Consider the following 9,643-nt stretch of genomic DNA (forward strand, 5'->3'; position numbering starts at 1 on the left):
AATAAAACCAACAGATCAATGACTTATATTCTATGACTTATCTTCAACTCCATATAAGAGGTATTTCAAGCTGCAGCTTCTGCTTACGGCCATACCAGCCTGGATGAGCCCGATCTCGTCTGATCTCGGAAGCTAAGCAGGGTCGGGCCTGGTTAGTACTTGGATGGGAAACCGCCTGGGAATACCAGGTGCTGTAAGCTTTTTCAACCAGCAGAGAGCGCTCTCGCTTAATCTACACACACATATTTCAACGTGGTAACAGCGACAGCTCACGTCCTAAAGTGTTTTGCACATGGTTAAGGCACTTTAACTCCAACAAATAAAACCAACAAATCAATGACTTATATTCTATGACTTATCTTCAACTCCCTATAAGAGGTATTTCAAGCTGCAGCTTCTGCTTACGGCCATACCAGCCTGGATGCGCCCGATCTCGTCTGATCTCGGAAGCTAAGCAGGGTCGGGCCTGGTTAGTACTTGGATGGGAGACCGCCTGGGAATACCAGGTGCTGTAAGCTTTTTCAACCAGCAGAGAGCGCTCTCGCTTAATCTACCCACACATATTTCAACGTGGTAACAGCGACAGCTCACGTCCTAAAGTGTTTTGCACATGGTTAAGGCACTTTAACTCCAACAAATAAAACCAACAAATCAATGACTTATATGCTATGACTTATCTTCAACTCCATATAAGAGGTATTTCAAGCTGCAGCTTCTGCTTACGGCCATACAAGCCTGGATGCGCCCGATCTCGTCTGATCTCGGAAGCTAAGCAGGGTCGGGCCTGGTTAGTACTTGGATGGGAGACCGCCTGGGAATACCAGGTGCTGTAAGCTTCTTCAACCAGCAGAGAACGCTCTCGCTTAATCTAGCCACACATATTTCAACGTGGTAACAGCGACAGCTCACGTCCTAAAGTGTTTTGCACATGGTTAAGGCACTTTAACTCCAAAAAATAAGCGCTTCTAAATTATTATCACCAACAAATCAATGACTTATATTTTATGACTTATCTTCAACTCCATATAAGAGGTATTTCAAGCTGCAGCTTCTGCTTACGGCCATACCAGCCTGGATGCGCCCGATCTCATCTGATCTCGGAAGCTAAGCAGGGTCGGGCCTGGTTAGTACTTGGATGGGAGACCGCCTGGGAATACCAGGTGCTGTAAGCTTTTTCAACCAGCAGAGAGCGCTCTCGCTTAATCTACCCACACATATTTCAACGTGGTAACAGTGACAGCTCACGTCCTAAAGTGTTTTTCACATGGTTAAGGCACTTTAACTCCAACAAATATGCGCTTTTAAATTATTATCACCAACAAATCAATGACTTATATTATATGACTTATCTTCAACTCCATATAAGAGGTATTTCAAGCTGCAGCTTCAGCTTATGGCCATACCAGCCTGGATGCGCCCGATCTCGTCTGATCTCGGAAGCAGAGCAGGGTCAGGCCTGGTTAGGACTTGGATGGGAGACCGCCTGGGAATACCAGGTGCTGTAAGCTTTTTCATCCAGCAGAGAGTGCTCTCGCTTAATCTACCCACACATATTTCAACGTGGTAACAGCGACAGCTCACGTCCTAAACTGTTTTGCACATGGTTAGGGCACTTTAACTCCAACAAATAAGCGCTTCTAAATTATTATCACCAACAAATCAATGACTTATATTATATGACTTATCTTCAACTCCATATAAGAGGTATTTCAAGCTGCAGCTTCAGCTTACGGCCATACCAGCCTGGATGCGCCCGATCTCGTCTGATCTCGGAAGCTAAGCAGGGTCGGGCCTGGTTAGTACTTGGATGGGAGACCGCCTGGGAATATCAGGTGCTGTAAGCTTTTTCAACCAGCAGAGAGCGCTCTCGCTTAATCTACCCACACATATTTCAACGTGGTAACAGCGACAGCTCACGTCCTAAAGTGTTTTGCACATGGTTAAGGCACTTTAACTCCAACAAATAAAACCAACAAATCAATGACTTATATTCTATGACTTATCTTCAACTCCATATAAGAGGTATTTCAAGCAGCAGATTCTGCTTACGGCCATACCAGCCTGGATGCGCCCGATCTCGTCTGATCTCGGAAGCTAAGCAGGGTCGGGCCAGGTTAGTACTTGGATAGGAGACCGCCTGGGAATACCAGGTGCTGTAAGCATTTTCAACCAGCAGAGAACGCTCTCGCTTAATCTACCCACACATATTTCAACGTGGTAACAGCGACAGCTCACGTCCTAAAGTGTTTTGCACATGGTTAAGGCACTTTAACTCCTACAAATAAAACCAACAAATCAATGACTTATATTCTATGACTTATCTTCAACTCCATATAAGAGGTATTTCAAGCTGCAGCTTCTGCTTACGGCCATACCAGCCTGGATGCGCCCGATCTCGTCTGATCTCGGAAGCTAAGCAGGGTCGGGCCTGGTTAGTACTTGGATGGGAGACCGCCTGGGAATACCAGGTGCTGTAAGCTTTTTCAACCAGCAGAGAGCGCTCTCGCTTAATCTACCCACACAAATTTCAACGTGGTAACAGCGACAGCTCACGTCCTAAAGTGTTTTGCACATGGTTAAGGCACTTTAACTCCAACAAATAAGCGCTTCTAAATTATTATCACCAACAAATCAATGACATATATTATATGACTTATCTTCAACTCCATATAAGAGGTATTTCAAGCTGCAACTTCAGCTCACGGCCATACCAGCCTGGATGTGCCCGATCTCGTCTGATCTCGGAAGCTAAGCAGGGTCGGGCCTGGTTAGTACTTGGATGGGAGACCGCCTGGGAATACCAGGTGCTGTAAGCTTTTTCAACCAGCAGAGAGCGCTCTCGCTTAATCTACCCACACATATTTCAACGTGGTAACAGCGACAGCTCACGTCCTAAAGTGTTTTGCACATGGTTAAGGCACTTTAACTCCAACAAATAAAACCAACAAATCAATGACTTATATTCTATGACTTATCTTCAACTCCATATAAGAGGTATTTCAAGCTGCAGCTTCTGCTTACGGCCATACCAGCCTGGATGCGCCCGATCTCGTCTGATCTCGGAAGCTAAGCAGGGTCGGGCCTGGTTAGTACTTGGATGGGAGACCGCCTGGGAATACCAGGTGCTGTAAGCTTTTTCAACCAGCAGAGAGCGCTCTCGCTTAATCTACCCACACATATTTCAACGTGGTAACAGCGACAGCTCACGTCCTAAAGTGTTTTGCACATGGTTAAGGCACTTTAACTCCAACAAATAAAACCAACAAATCAATGACTTATATTCTATGACTTATCTTCAACTCCATATAAGAGGTATTTCAAGCAGCAGCTTCTGCTTACGGCCATACCAGCCTGGATGCGCCCGATCTCGTCTGATCTCGGAAGCTAAGCAGGGTCGGGCCTGGTTAGTACTTGGATGGGAGACCGCCTGGGAATACCAGGTGCTGTAAGCTTTTTCAACCAGCAGAGAGCGCTCTCGCTTAATCTACCCACACATATTTCAACGTGGTAACAGCGACAGCTCACGTCCTAAAGTGTTTTGCACATGGTTAAGGCACTTTAACTCCAACAAATAAGCGCTTCTAAATTATTATCACCAACAAATCAATGACTTGTATTATATACTTATCTTCAACTCCATATAAGAAGTATTTCAAGCTGCAGCTTCTGCTTACGGCCATACCAGCCTGGATGCGCCCGATCTCGTCTGATCTCGGAAGCTAAGCAGGGTCGGGCCTGGTTAGTACTTGGATGGGAGACCGCCTGGGAATACCAGGTGCTGTAAGCTTTTTCAACCAGCAGAGAACGGTCTCGCTTAATCTAGCCACACATATTTCAACGTGGTAACAGCGAAAGCTCACGTCCTAAAGTGTTTTGCACATGGTTAAGGCACTTTAACTCCAACAAATAAAACCAACAAATCAATGACTTATATTCTATGACTTATCTTCAACTCCATATAAGAGGTATTTCAAGCTGCAGCTTCTGCTTACGGCCATACCAGCCTGGATGCGCCCGATCTCGTCTGATCTCGGAAGCTAAGCAGGGGCGGGCCTTGTTAGTACTTGGATGGGAGACCGCCTGGGAATACCAGGTGCTGTAAGCTTTTTCAACCAGCAGAGAACGCTCTCGCTTAATCTACCCACACATATTTCAACGTGGTAACAGCGACAGCTCACGTCCTAAAGTGTTTTGCACATGGTTAAGGCACTTTAACTCCAACAAATAAAAAAAACAAATCTATGACTTATATTCTATGACTTATCTTCAACTCCATACAAGAGGTATTTCAAGCTGCAGCTTCAGCTTACGGCCATACCAGCCTGGATGCGTCCAATCTCATCTGATCTCGGAAGCTAAGCAGGGTCGGGCCTGGTTAGTACTTGGATGGGAGACCGCCTGGGAATACAGGGTGCTGTAAGCTTTTTCAACCAGCAGAGAGCGCTCTCGCTTAATCTACACACACATATTTCAACGTGGTAACAGCGACAGCTCACGTCCTAAAGTGTTTTGCACATGGTTAAGGCACTTTAACTCCAACAAATAAAACCAACAAATCAATGACTTATATTCTATGACTTATCTTCAACTCCCTATAAGAGGTATTTCAAGCTGCAGCTTCTGCTTACGGCCATACCAGCCTGGATGCGCCCGATCTCGTCTGATCTCGGAAGCTAAGCAGGGTCGGGCCTGGTTAGTACTTGGATGGGAGACCGCCTGGGAATACCAGGTGCTGTAAGCTTTTTCAACCAGCAGAGAGCGCTCTCGCTTAATCTACCCACACATATTTCAACGTGGTAACAGCGACAGCTCACGTCCTAAAGTGTTTTGCACATGGTTAAGGCAATTTAACTCCAACAAATAAAACCAACAAATCAATGACTTATATGCTATGACTTATCTTCAACTCCATATAAGAGGTATTTCAAGCTGCAGCTTCTGCTTACGGCCATACAAGCCTGGATGCGCCCGATCTCGTCTGATCTCGGAAGCTAAGCAGGGTCGGGCCTGGTTAGTACTTGGATGGGAGACCGCCTGGGAATACCAGGTGCTGTAAGCTTCTTCAACCAGCAGAGAACGCTCTCGCTTAATCTAGCCACACATATTTCAACGTGGTAACAGCGACAGCTCACGTCCTAAAGTGTTTTGCACATGGTTAAGGCACTTTAACTCCAACAAATAAGCGCTTCTAAATTATTATCACCAACAAATCAATGACTTATATTTTATGACTTATCTTCAACTCCATATAAGAGGTATTTCAAGCTGCAGCTTCTGCTTACGGCCATACCAGCCTGGATGCGCCCGATCTCATCTGATCTCGGAAGCTAAGCAGGGTCGGGCCTGTTTAGTACTTGGATGGGAGACCGCCTGGGAATACCAGGTGCTGTAAGCTTTTTCAACCAGCAGAGAGCGCTCTCGCTTAATCTACCCACACATATTTCAACGTGGTAACAGTGACAGCTCACGTCCTAAAGTGTTTTTCACATGGTTAAGGCACTTTAACTCCAACAAATATGCGCTTCTAAATTATTATCACCAACAAATCAATGACTTATATTATATGACTTATCTTCAACTCCATATAAGAGGTATTTCAAGCTGCAGCTTCAGCTTATGGCCATACCAGCCTGGATGCGCCCGATCTCGTCTGATCTCGGAAGCAGAGCAGGGTCAGGCCTGGTTAGGACTTGGATGGGAGACCGCCTGGGAATACCAGGTGCTGTAAGCTTTTTCATCCAGCAGAGAGTGCTCTCGCTTAATCTACCCACACATATTTCAACGTGGTAACAGCGACAGCTCACGTCCTAAACTGTTTTGCACATGGTTAGGGCACTTTAACTCCAACAAATAAGCGCTTCTAAATTATTATCACCAACAAATCAATGACTTATATTATATGACTTATCTTCAACTCCATATAAGAGGTATTTCAAGCTGCAGCTTCAGCTTACGGCCATACCAGCCTGGATGCGCCCGATCTCGTCTGATCTCGGAAGCTAAGCAGGGTCGGGCCTGGTTAGTACTTGGATGGGAGACCGCCTGGGAATATCAGGTGCTCTAAGCTTTTTCAACCAGCAGAGAGCGCTCTCGCTTAATCTACCCACACATATTTCAACGTGGTAACAGCGACAGCTCACGTCCTAAAGTGTTTTGCACATGGTTAAGGCACTTTAACTCCAACAAATAAAACCAACAAATCAATGACTTATATTCTATGACTTATCTTCAACTCCATATAAGAGGTATTTCAAGCAGCAGATTCTGCTTACGGCCATACCAGCCTGGATGCGCCCGATCTCGTCTGATCTCGGAAGCTAAGCAGGGTCGGGCCAGGTTAGTACTTGGATAGGAGACCGCCTGGGAATACCAGGTGCTGTAAGCATTTTCAACCAGCAGAGAACGCTCTCGCTTAATCTACCCACACATATTTCAACGTGGTAACAGCGACAGCTCACGTCCTAAAGTGTTTTGCACATGGTTAAGGCACTTTAACTCCTACAAATAAAACCAACAAATCAATGACTTATATTCTATGACTTATCTTCAACTCCATATAAGAGGTATTTCAAGCTGCAGCTTCTGCTTACGGCCATACCAGCCTGGATGCGCCCGATCTCGTCTGATCTCGGAAGCTAAGCAGGGTCGGGCCTGGTTAGTACTTGGATGGGAGACCGCCTGGGAATACCAGGTGATGTAAGCTTTTTCAACCAGCAGAGAGCGCTCTCGCTTAATCTACCCACACAAATTTCAACGTGGTAACAGCGACAGCTCACGTCCTAAAGTGTTTTGCACATGGTTAAGGCACTTTAACTCCAACAAATAAGCGCTTCTAAATTATTATCACCAACAAATCAATGACTTATATTATATGACTTATCTTCAACTCCATATAAGAGGTATTTCAAGCTGCAACTTCAGCTCACGGCCATACCAGCCTGGATGTGCCCGATCTCGTCTGATCTCGGAAGCTAAGCAGGGTCGGGCCTGGTTAGTACTTGGATGGGAGACCGCCTGGGAATACCAGGTGCTGTAAGCTTTTTCAACCAGCAGAGAGCGCTCTCGCTTAATCTACCCACACATATTTCAACGTGGTAACAGCGACAGCTCACGTCCTAAAGTGTTTTGCACATGGTTAAGGCACTTTAACTCCAACAAATAAAACCAACAAATCAATGACTTATATTCTATGACTTATCTTCAACTCCATATAAGAGGTATTTCAAGCTGCAGCTTCTGCTTACGGCCATACCAGCCTGGATGCGCCCGATCTCGTCTGATCTCGGAAGCTAAGCAGGGTCGGGCCTGGTTAGTACTTGGATGGGAGACCGCCTGGGAATACCAGGTGCTGTAAGCTTTTTCAACCAGCAGAGAGCGCTCTCGCTTAATCTACCCACACATATTTCAACGTGGTAACAGCGACAGCTCACGTCCTAAAGTGTTTTGCACATGGTTAAGGCACTTTAACTCCAACAAATAAAACCAACAAATCAATGACTTATATTCTATGACTTATCTTCAACTCCATATAAGAGGTATTTCAAGCAGCAGCTTCTGCTTACGGCCTTACCAGCCTGGATGCGCCCGATCTCGTCTGATCTCGGAAGCTAAGCAGGGTCGGGCCTGGTTAGTACTTGGATGGGAGACCGCCTGGGAATACCAGGTGCTGTAAGCTTTTTCAACCAGCAGAGAGCGCTCTCGCTTAATCTACCCACACATATTTCAACGTGGTAACAGCGACAGCTCACGTCCTAAAGTGTTTTGCACATGGTTAAGGCACTTTAACTCCAACAAATAAGCGCTTCTAAATTATTATCACCAACAAATCAATGACTTGTATTATATACTTATCTTCAACTCCATATAAGAAGTATTTCAAGCTGCAGCTTCTGCTTACGGCCATACCAGCCTGGATGCGCCCGATCTCGTCTGATCTCGGAAGCTAAGCAGGGTCGGGCCTGGTTAGTACTTGGATGGGAGACCGCCTGGGAATACCAGGTGCTGTAAGCTTTTTCAACCAGCAGAGAACGGTCTCGCTTAATCTAGCCACACATATTTCAACGTGGTAACAGCGAAAGCTCACGTCCTAAAGTGTTTTGCACATGGTTAAGGCACTTTAACTCCAACAAATAAAACCAACAAATCAATGACTTATATTCTATGACTAATCTTCAACTCCATATAAGAGGTATTTCAAGCTGCAGCTTCTGCTTACGGCCATACCAGCCTGGATGCGCCCGATCTCGTCTGATCTCGGAAGCTAAGCAGGGTCGGGCCTTGTTAGTACTTGGATGGGAGACCGCCTGGGAATACCAGGTGCTGTAAGCTTTTTCAACCAGCAGAGAACGCTCTCGCTTAATCTACCCACACATATTTCAACGTGGTAACAGCGACAGCTCACGTCCTAAAGTGTTTTGCACATGGTTAAGGCACTTTAACTCCAACAAATAAAAAAAACAAATCTATGACTTATATTCTATGACTTATCTTCAACTCCATACAAGAGGTATTTCAAGCTGCAGCTTCAGCTTACGGCCATACCAGCCTGGATGCGTCCAATCTCATCTGATCTCGGAAGCTAAGCAGGGTCGGGCCTGGTTAGTACTTGGATGGGAGACCGCCTGGGAATACAGGGTGCTGTAAGCTTTTTCAACCAGCAGAGAGCACTCTCGCTTAATCTACCCACACATATTTCAACGTGGTAACAGCGACAGCTCACGTCCTAAAGTCTTTTGCACATGGTTAAGGCACTTTAACTACAAAAAAAAAAAAAAACAAATCTATGACTTATATTCTATGACTTATCTTCAACTCCATACAAGAGGTATTTCAAGCTGCAGCTTCTGCTTACTGCCATACCAGCCTGGATGCGCCCGATCTCGTCTGATCTCGGAAGCTAAGCAGGGTGGGGCCTGGTTAGTACTTGGATGGGAGACCGCCTGGGAATACCAGGTGCTGTAAGCTTTTTCAACCTGCAGAGAACGCTCTCGCTTAATCTAACCACATATATTTCAACGTGGTAACAGCGAAAGCTCACGTCCTAAAGTGTTTTGCACATGGTTAAGGCACTTTAACTCCAACAAATAAGCGCTTCTAAATTATTATCACCAACAAATCAATGACTTATATTATATGACTTATCTTCAACTCCATATAAGAGGTATTTCACGCTGCAGCTTCTGCTAACGGCCATACCAGCCTGGATGCGCCTGATCTCGTCTGATCTCGGAAGCTAAGCAGGGTCGGGCCTGGTTAGTACTTGGATGGGAGACAGCCTGGGAATACCAGGTGCTGTAAGCTTTTTCAACCTGCAGAGAGCGCTCTCGCTTAATCTACCCACACATATTTCAACGTGGTAACAGCGACAGCTCACGTCCTAAAGTGTTTTGCACATGGTTAAGGCACTTTAACTCCAACAAATAAAAAAAACAAATCTATGACTTATATTCTATGACTTATCTTCAACTCCATACAAGAGGTATTTCAAGCTGCAGCTTCAGCTTACGGCCATACCAGCCTGGATGCGTCCAATCTCATCTGATCTCGGAAGCTAAGCAGGGTCGGGCCTGGTTAGTACTTGGATGGGAGACCGCCTGGGAACGGCTCATGACCCCCCCAAGTCCCTATGGTCAACCTGGGGTGT

At 45.7% G+C, this 9,643-nt stretch overlaps 27 non-coding genes and 2 pseudogenes across 27 annotated transcripts; all 29 read left to right on the forward strand.

Moving 5' to 3' along the window:
• Positions 1 to 81: 81 nt before the first annotated feature.
• LOC133435654 (5S ribosomal RNA) lies at positions 82 to 200 on the forward strand. The gene has a single exon (XR_009779491.1). It is a non-coding gene; the product is annotated as a 5S ribosomal RNA (ribosomal RNA).
• A 199-nt stretch (positions 201 to 399) lies between these two features.
• LOC133435469 (5S ribosomal RNA) lies at positions 400 to 518 on the forward strand. Its single transcript, XR_009779315.1, has one exon. It is a non-coding gene; the product is annotated as a 5S ribosomal RNA (ribosomal RNA).
• A 199-nt stretch (positions 519 to 717) lies between these two features.
• Positions 718 to 836, forward strand: LOC133435638 (5S ribosomal RNA). Its single transcript, XR_009779475.1, has one exon. It is a non-coding gene; the product is annotated as a 5S ribosomal RNA (ribosomal RNA).
• A 217-nt stretch (positions 837 to 1,053) lies between these two features.
• LOC133435475 (5S ribosomal RNA) lies at positions 1,054 to 1,172 on the forward strand. The gene has a single exon (XR_009779321.1). It is a non-coding gene; the product is annotated as a 5S ribosomal RNA (ribosomal RNA).
• Positions 1,173 to 1,389: 217 nt separating this feature from the next.
• LOC133435763 (5S ribosomal RNA) lies at positions 1,390 to 1,508 on the forward strand (annotated as a pseudogene).
• A 217-nt stretch (positions 1,509 to 1,725) lies between these two features.
• LOC133435519 (5S ribosomal RNA) lies at positions 1,726 to 1,844 on the forward strand. The gene has a single exon (XR_009779361.1). It is a non-coding gene; the product is annotated as a 5S ribosomal RNA (ribosomal RNA).
• Positions 1,845 to 2,043: 199 nt separating this feature from the next.
• On the forward strand, positions 2,044 to 2,162 carry LOC133435581 (5S ribosomal RNA). Its single transcript, XR_009779420.1, has one exon. It is a non-coding gene; the product is annotated as a 5S ribosomal RNA (ribosomal RNA).
• Positions 2,163 to 2,361: 199 nt separating this feature from the next.
• Positions 2,362 to 2,480, forward strand: LOC133435470 (5S ribosomal RNA). Its single transcript, XR_009779316.1, has one exon. It is a non-coding gene; the product is annotated as a 5S ribosomal RNA (ribosomal RNA).
• A 217-nt stretch (positions 2,481 to 2,697) lies between these two features.
• Positions 2,698 to 2,816, forward strand: LOC133435641 (5S ribosomal RNA). Its single transcript, XR_009779478.1, has one exon. It is a non-coding gene; the product is annotated as a 5S ribosomal RNA (ribosomal RNA).
• A 199-nt stretch (positions 2,817 to 3,015) lies between these two features.
• LOC133435471 (5S ribosomal RNA) lies at positions 3,016 to 3,134 on the forward strand. The gene has a single exon (XR_009779317.1). It is a non-coding gene; the product is annotated as a 5S ribosomal RNA (ribosomal RNA).
• A 199-nt stretch (positions 3,135 to 3,333) lies between these two features.
• On the forward strand, positions 3,334 to 3,452 carry LOC133435472 (5S ribosomal RNA). Its single transcript, XR_009779318.1, has one exon. It is a non-coding gene; the product is annotated as a 5S ribosomal RNA (ribosomal RNA).
• A 216-nt stretch (positions 3,453 to 3,668) lies between these two features.
• On the forward strand, positions 3,669 to 3,787 carry LOC133435473 (5S ribosomal RNA). The gene has a single exon (XR_009779319.1). It is a non-coding gene; the product is annotated as a 5S ribosomal RNA (ribosomal RNA).
• A 199-nt stretch (positions 3,788 to 3,986) lies between these two features.
• Positions 3,987 to 4,105, forward strand: LOC133435704 (5S ribosomal RNA). The gene has a single exon (XR_009779538.1). It is a non-coding gene; the product is annotated as a 5S ribosomal RNA (ribosomal RNA).
• Positions 4,106 to 4,304: 199 nt separating this feature from the next.
• LOC133435746 (5S ribosomal RNA) lies at positions 4,305 to 4,423 on the forward strand. The gene has a single exon (XR_009779579.1). It is a non-coding gene; the product is annotated as a 5S ribosomal RNA (ribosomal RNA).
• A 199-nt stretch (positions 4,424 to 4,622) lies between these two features.
• On the forward strand, positions 4,623 to 4,741 carry LOC133435474 (5S ribosomal RNA). Its single transcript, XR_009779320.1, has one exon. It is a non-coding gene; the product is annotated as a 5S ribosomal RNA (ribosomal RNA).
• A 199-nt stretch (positions 4,742 to 4,940) lies between these two features.
• LOC133435639 (5S ribosomal RNA) lies at positions 4,941 to 5,059 on the forward strand. The gene has a single exon (XR_009779476.1). It is a non-coding gene; the product is annotated as a 5S ribosomal RNA (ribosomal RNA).
• A 217-nt stretch (positions 5,060 to 5,276) lies between these two features.
• On the forward strand, positions 5,277 to 5,395 carry LOC133435506 (5S ribosomal RNA). The gene has a single exon (XR_009779349.1). It is a non-coding gene; the product is annotated as a 5S ribosomal RNA (ribosomal RNA).
• Positions 5,396 to 5,612: 217 nt separating this feature from the next.
• Positions 5,613 to 5,731, forward strand: LOC133435764 (5S ribosomal RNA; annotated as a pseudogene).
• A 217-nt stretch (positions 5,732 to 5,948) lies between these two features.
• On the forward strand, positions 5,949 to 6,067 carry LOC133435698 (5S ribosomal RNA). The gene has a single exon (XR_009779534.1). It is a non-coding gene; the product is annotated as a 5S ribosomal RNA (ribosomal RNA).
• A 199-nt stretch (positions 6,068 to 6,266) lies between these two features.
• Positions 6,267 to 6,385, forward strand: LOC133435583 (5S ribosomal RNA). Its single transcript, XR_009779422.1, has one exon. It is a non-coding gene; the product is annotated as a 5S ribosomal RNA (ribosomal RNA).
• A 199-nt stretch (positions 6,386 to 6,584) lies between these two features.
• LOC133435586 (5S ribosomal RNA) lies at positions 6,585 to 6,703 on the forward strand. The gene has a single exon (XR_009779425.1). It is a non-coding gene; the product is annotated as a 5S ribosomal RNA (ribosomal RNA).
• A 217-nt stretch (positions 6,704 to 6,920) lies between these two features.
• Positions 6,921 to 7,039, forward strand: LOC133435642 (5S ribosomal RNA). Its single transcript, XR_009779479.1, has one exon. It is a non-coding gene; the product is annotated as a 5S ribosomal RNA (ribosomal RNA).
• A 199-nt stretch (positions 7,040 to 7,238) lies between these two features.
• On the forward strand, positions 7,239 to 7,357 carry LOC133435476 (5S ribosomal RNA). The gene has a single exon (XR_009779322.1). It is a non-coding gene; the product is annotated as a 5S ribosomal RNA (ribosomal RNA).
• Positions 7,358 to 7,556: 199 nt separating this feature from the next.
• LOC133435544 (5S ribosomal RNA) lies at positions 7,557 to 7,675 on the forward strand. Its single transcript, XR_009779385.1, has one exon. It is a non-coding gene; the product is annotated as a 5S ribosomal RNA (ribosomal RNA).
• A 216-nt stretch (positions 7,676 to 7,891) lies between these two features.
• LOC133435477 (5S ribosomal RNA) lies at positions 7,892 to 8,010 on the forward strand. Its single transcript, XR_009779323.1, has one exon. It is a non-coding gene; the product is annotated as a 5S ribosomal RNA (ribosomal RNA).
• Positions 8,011 to 8,209: 199 nt separating this feature from the next.
• LOC133435630 (5S ribosomal RNA) lies at positions 8,210 to 8,328 on the forward strand. The gene has a single exon (XR_009779468.1). It is a non-coding gene; the product is annotated as a 5S ribosomal RNA (ribosomal RNA).
• A 199-nt stretch (positions 8,329 to 8,527) lies between these two features.
• On the forward strand, positions 8,528 to 8,646 carry LOC133435747 (5S ribosomal RNA). Its single transcript, XR_009779580.1, has one exon. It is a non-coding gene; the product is annotated as a 5S ribosomal RNA (ribosomal RNA).
• Positions 8,647 to 8,845: 199 nt separating this feature from the next.
• Positions 8,846 to 8,964, forward strand: LOC133435575 (5S ribosomal RNA). The gene has a single exon (XR_009779414.1). It is a non-coding gene; the product is annotated as a 5S ribosomal RNA (ribosomal RNA).
• Positions 8,965 to 9,181: 217 nt separating this feature from the next.
• On the forward strand, positions 9,182 to 9,300 carry LOC133435731 (5S ribosomal RNA). Its single transcript, XR_009779565.1, has one exon. It is a non-coding gene; the product is annotated as a 5S ribosomal RNA (ribosomal RNA).
• The last annotated feature ends 343 nt before the right edge of the window (positions 9,301 to 9,643 follow it).

Source organism: Cololabis saira, unplaced genomic scaffold, assembly GCF_033807715.1.
Source record: "Cololabis saira isolate AMF1-May2022 unplaced genomic scaffold, fColSai1.1 scf055, whole genome shotgun sequence".
NCBI classification, from domain to species: domain Eukaryota; kingdom Metazoa; phylum Chordata; class Actinopteri; order Beloniformes; family Belonidae; genus Cololabis; species Cololabis saira.